Raw genomic sequence first — 5,558 nt, 5'->3', positions numbered from 1 at the left:
ACCGGTATGCGAACCGCCAGGCGACGGGCGCGCATCGCACGTTTAAGGAGGCGCGGCCGGCCCCACAGGCGGCCGCGACGCTCCCAGGTCTGCGAAGCGGGGCAAACGCCGCGCGCTTCAGTATACGTAGCCGACCCTCAGCCAGACGTGGCCCGGGAACGGAATCCATGGACCGCAATGTGCGTTCGAAACGTCGATGTTCATGTGTCCTGCAGTTCACATGTCGACGCGCAATTTGCTGCGTTCTTCATCGACCCACGAGCCGAGTGATCCACCGTCCTGGGTGATCTTTTCTTAGTTTACACTGTCTCTTTCAAGACAGTTGCATAGGCGGGACGTAGGCGTGTGGCGGCCCCTGTTCAAGCGTTCTGTGTCCAACGGCCTCACGGCCGATGGGCGTCGTACGGCTCCACACCGGAGCGGACAGGCAGTCGGGCGAAAGTCATTCAAAACCGGCGCCAGGCGCCAGGTGCCGCAGGCCAGCCGCTCCAGCGCTTCAGCGCTCGTACCACACAACATTGGCGTTAGTTTTGAGAAGCACGCGTGGTTCCGCACGCGGCGCACGGCTACTGCGAGCCGTACAGGTAGCGTGTTGCGCGACACGACACGCACATCGAAAGACATGCAGTCTAGTCGGTAATGATCCTTCCGCAGGTTCACCTACGGAAACCTTGTTACGACTTTTACTTCCTCTAAATGATCAAGTTTGGTCATCTTTCCGGTAGCATCGGCAACGACAGAGTCAATGCCGCGTACCAGTCCGAAGACCTCACTAAATCATTCAATCGGTAGTAGCGACGGGCGGTGTGTACAAAGGGCAGGGACGTAATCAACGCGAGCTTATGACTCGCGCTTACTGGGAATTCCTCGTTCATGGGGAACAATTGCAAGCCCCAATCCCTAGCACGAAGGAGGTTCAGCGGGTTACCCCGACCTTTCGGCCTAGGAAGACACGCTGATTCCTTCAGTGTAGCGCGCGTGCGGCCCAGAACATCTAAGGGCATCACAGACCTGTTATTGCTCAATCTCGTGCGGCTAGAAGCCGCCTGTCCCTCTAAGAAGAAAAGTAATCGCTGACAGCACGAAGGATGTCACGCGACTAGTTAGCAGGCTAGAGTCTCGTTCGTTATCGGAATTAACCAGACAAATCGCTCCACCAACTAAGAACGGCCATGCACCACCACCCACCGAATCAAGAAAGAGCTATCAATCTGTCAATCCTTCCGGTGTCCGGGCCTGGTGAGGTTTCCCGTGTTGAGTCAAATTAAGCCGCAGGCTCCACTCCTGGTGGTGCCCTTCCGTCAATTCCTTTAAGTTTCAGCTTTGCAACCATACTTCCCCCGGAACCCAAAAGCTTTGGTTTCCCGGAGGCTGCCCGCCGAGTCATCGGAGGAACTGCGGCGGATCGCTGGCTGGCATCGTTTATGGTTAGAACTAGGGCGGTATCTGATCGCCTTCGAACCTCTAACTTTCGTTCTTGATTAATGAAAACATACTTGGCAAATGCTTTCGCTTCTGTTCGTCTTGCGACGATCCAAGAATTTCACCTCTAACGTCGCAATACGAATGCCCCCGCCTGTCCCTATTAATCATTACCTCGGGTTCCGAAAACCAACAAAATAGAACCGAGGTCCTATTCCATTATTCCATGCACACAGTATTCAGGCGGGCTTGCCTGCTTTAAGCACTCTAATTTGTTCAAAGTAAACGTGCCGGCCCACCGAGACACTCACTCAAGAGCACCCTGGTAGGATTGCAACGGGGTCCGCCTCGGGACGCACGAGCACGCACGAGGCGCGTCGCACGCCTTCAGCTCGCCCCACCGGCAGGACGTCCCACGATACATGCCAGTTAAACACCGACGGGCGGTGAACCAACAGCGTGGGACACAAATCCAACTACGAGCTTTTTAACCGCAACAACTTTAATATACGCTATTGGAGCTGGAATTACCGCGGCTGCTGGCACCAGACTTGCCCTCCAATAGATACTCGTTAAAGGATTTAAAGTGTACTCATTCCGATTACGGGGCCTCGGATGAGTCCCGTATCGTTATTTTTCGTCACTACCTCCCCGTGCCGGGAGTGGGTAATTTGCGCGCCTGCTGCCTTCCTTGGATGTGGTAGCCGTTTCTCAGGCTCCCTCTCCGGAATCGAACCCTGATTCCCCGTTACCCGTTACAACCATGGTAGGCGCAGAACCTACCATCGACAGTTGATAAGGCAGACATTTGAAAGATGCGTCGCCGGTACGAGGACCGTGCGATCAGCCCAAAGTTATTCAGAGTCACCAAGGCAAACGGACCGGACGAGCCGACCGATTGGTTTTGATCTAATAAAAGCGTCCCTTCCATCTCTGGTCGGGACTCTGTTTGCATGTATTAGCTCTAGAATTACCACAGTTATCCAAGTAACGTGGGTACGATCTAAGGAACCATAACTGATTTAATGAGCCATTCGCGGTTTCACCTTAATGCGGCTTGTACTGAGACATGCATGGCTTAATCTTTGAGACAAGCATATGACTACTGGCAGGATCAACCAGGGAGCTGCGTCAACTAGAGCTGAGCAGCCGGCCGCCCGGGAGTGTGTCCCGGGGGCCCGCGCGAACACGCAAGCGTCCGCTCAATTATTCTGCAAACAGGAGGAGGCTGAGCTCCCCTGCACAATACACCTCGAAACCCTCTCAGGTCCCGGCGGCGCGCAGCGCCGTCCTAAGTACTTGGTCGGGTTCGAGAGAGGCGCAATCGCCCGGAGTTTGGCGAGTAGACGCTTTAGGTGCGACCACCCGTGCTCCCAACTGAGCTTGCCGCTGCCGACAGAGGCCCGGGAGCGTGCTGTCGTGGCATTGCCGGCGGGAGACAACACGCGCCACCTACGGTGGCCGGCAGCTCCAACGCCAGCGCCACAGAAGGACAAAAGCCCCACTTGGGTGCCGAAGCGAACTCTCCCAGCACAGCGCACGCGCCAACACGTCCGCACAGCTGCGATACAATCCACCTGCGAGAACCGCAGAGGCGACCGAGCAGCAGACGGCGTCGCGGCGCCGAGCGCCGGGCGGCGGCGCATCCTCAGCGCACACAGTCCTCAATCGGACCAGCACACTGCAGATGTCCACCGCGCTTCGCACCGGGCCCGCGAGGACCTACTTTGGCCGCACGGCGCCGCGTGCAGGGTGCGCCGGCGCGCAGCTGCGCCGCCTGCCGCCTCCGTCGGCCGGCGCGCCTGCCACTGGCCGCCCCCACCAGCCGGCTGTAGCGCGTGCGCCCACGCACCGCGCGGCCAGCACGCCGGAAGGCCCCCCCTCACCGGCCGGGGACGGTCCCACCCAGCCACCGCCGCGTATCGCTTCACACCCACATGCCATTCACGTTCGTGGGCATGGTGGGTATCGCTGAAACAACCGGTTGGTAGCTCAACCGATCGTCGCCATCACTGATTCACCTCTAGCGAGAACAACCGCACCACAACGGTTTACCAGTTCTTCATTTGCGTAACGTCACCAGCAAACGTAGACGTCCATCGCCATTTGCAAATTCAACGATTGTTGCATGCCTGTGTCAGGTGTCACGACACACTATGTCTGCCCACATACACGCAACAACATGTGCACGCTTCGCGAACACGTGGAAGGTGGCCCCCGTACGTATGCGATGTCCATTGCGCGAACGACTGTCAACCGGCCTCTGTCGCATGTCGCAGATGTGGAACGCAGTGCACCATGCTATCACGGTGTGTGAGAAGAGACGACTACGTCTGACAACACGCGCCACTACATCAACAGACGGCTCATGCTGATCGCCATCCACGGCATACCATACTGCAATCCAGCTCTTATAGGGAGACGACACGTAGCTGAGTGCACAATATTTGGACCGTATGGTTCGCCGTTGTTGGCGCAGTCGTGGTACGGTCACACATGTACCACGATGTATCATTCAGTACATGAGGACCAATGTGCGGTACAGTGTGTGATTTGGACGTACAACATCAGCGGACAGTTGCCACAAGCCGTACCACAACGTAGGCTGTGCTTCGCCATGCGAATGCCAATGAACAACTGCGAAGGGCATTGAGCATGTACGTCCTGCCGCCATCCGCATTACAGTGTATAGCTGCAAGGTGTTTAACATGAAGCGATACTCTGGGGACCGGGCAGTGCGAGTAGCAAACTATATTGCGGGGGTTGCAGTTAGGCAACACTACACTAATTTAACGCGTCGTATGACAATTACAGAGCAGGTTAAGGCCCAACGTGTGTTGGGTTAAGGCCCAACGTGTGTTGGGTTAAGGCCCAACGTGTGTTGGGTTAAGGCCCAACGTGTGTTGGGTTAAGGCCCAACGTGTGTTGGGTTAAGGCCCAACGTGTGTTGGGTTAAGGCCCAACGTGTGTTGGGTTAAGGCCCAACGTGTGTTGGGTTAAGGCCCAACGTGTGTTGGGTTAAGGCCCAACGTGTGTTGGGTTAAGGCCCAACGTGTGTTGGGTTAAGGCCCAACGTGTGTTGGGTTAAGGCCCAACGTGTGTTGGGTTAAGGCCCAACGTGTGTTGGGTTAAGGCCCAACGTGTGTTGGGTTAAGGCCCAACGTGTGTTGGGTTAAGGCCCAACGTGTGTTGGGTTAAGGCCCAACGTGTGTTGGGTTAAGGCCCAACGTGTGTTGGGTTAAGGCCCAACGTGTGTTGGGTTAAGGCCCAACGTGTGTTGGGTTAAGGCCCAACGTGTGTTGGGTTAAGGCCCAACGTGTGTTGGGTTAAGGCCCAACGTGTGTTGGGTTAAGGCCCAACGTGTGTTGGGTTAAGGCCCAACGTGTGTTGGGTTAAGGCCCAACGTGTGTTGGGTTAAGGCCCAACGTGTGTTGGGTTAAGGCGCAACATAGGTTAGGTTAAGGCGCAACATAGGTTAGGTTAAGGCGCAACATAGGTTAGGTTAAGGCGCAACATAGGTTAGGTTAAGGCGCAACATAGGTTAGGTTAAGGCGCAACATAGGTTAGGTTAAGGCGCAACATAGGTTAGGTTACGGCGCAACATAGGTTAGGTTAAGGCGCAACATAGGTTAGGTTAAGGCGCAACATAGGTTAGGTTACGGCGCAACATAGGTTAGGTTAAGGCGCAACATAGGTTAGGTTAAGGCGCAACATAGGTTAGGTTAAGGCGCAACATAGGTTAGGTTAAGGCGCAACATAGGTTAGGTTAAGGCGCAACATAGGTTAGGTTAAGGCGCAACATAGGTTAGGTTAAGGCGCAACATAGGTTAGGTTAAGGCGCAACATAGGTTAGGTTACGGCGCAACATAGGTTAGGTTAAGGCGCAACATAGGTTAGGTTAAGGCGCAACATAGGTTAGGTTAAGGCGCAACATAGGTTAGGTTAAGGCGCAACATAGGTTAGGTTAAGGCGCAACATAGGTTAGGTTATGGCGCAACATAGGTTAGGTTACGGCGCAACATAGGTTAGGTTACGGCGCAACATAGGTTAGGTTAAGGCGCAACATAGGTTAGGTTAAGGCGCAACATAGGTTAGGTTAAGGCGCAACATAGGTTAGGTTAAGGCGCAACATAGGT

The 5,558-nt window shown here is 55.2% G+C and overlaps 2 non-coding genes across 2 annotated transcripts; both read right to left on the bottom strand.

Moving 5' to 3' along the window:
- Positions 1–131: 131 nt before the first annotated feature.
- Positions 132–286, bottom strand: LOC124585591. Its single transcript, XR_006974884.1, has one exon. It is a non-coding gene; the product is annotated as a 5.8S ribosomal RNA (ribosomal RNA).
- Positions 287–637: 351 nt separating this feature from the next.
- LOC124585575 lies at positions 638–2,547 on the bottom strand. Its single transcript, XR_006974874.1, has one exon. It is a non-coding gene; the product is annotated as a small subunit ribosomal RNA (ribosomal RNA).
- Between the last annotated feature and the right edge of the window lie 3,011 nt (positions 2,548–5,558).

Source organism: Schistocerca americana, unplaced genomic scaffold (genome assembly GCF_021461395.2).
Source record: "Schistocerca americana isolate TAMUIC-IGC-003095 unplaced genomic scaffold, iqSchAmer2.1 HiC_scaffold_501, whole genome shotgun sequence".
Lineage (NCBI taxonomy): Eukaryota > Metazoa > Arthropoda > Insecta > Orthoptera > Acrididae > Schistocerca > Schistocerca americana.
Note: the sequence above shows the minus strand (reverse complement) of the source record. Positions and strands in the feature narration are given on the sequence as shown.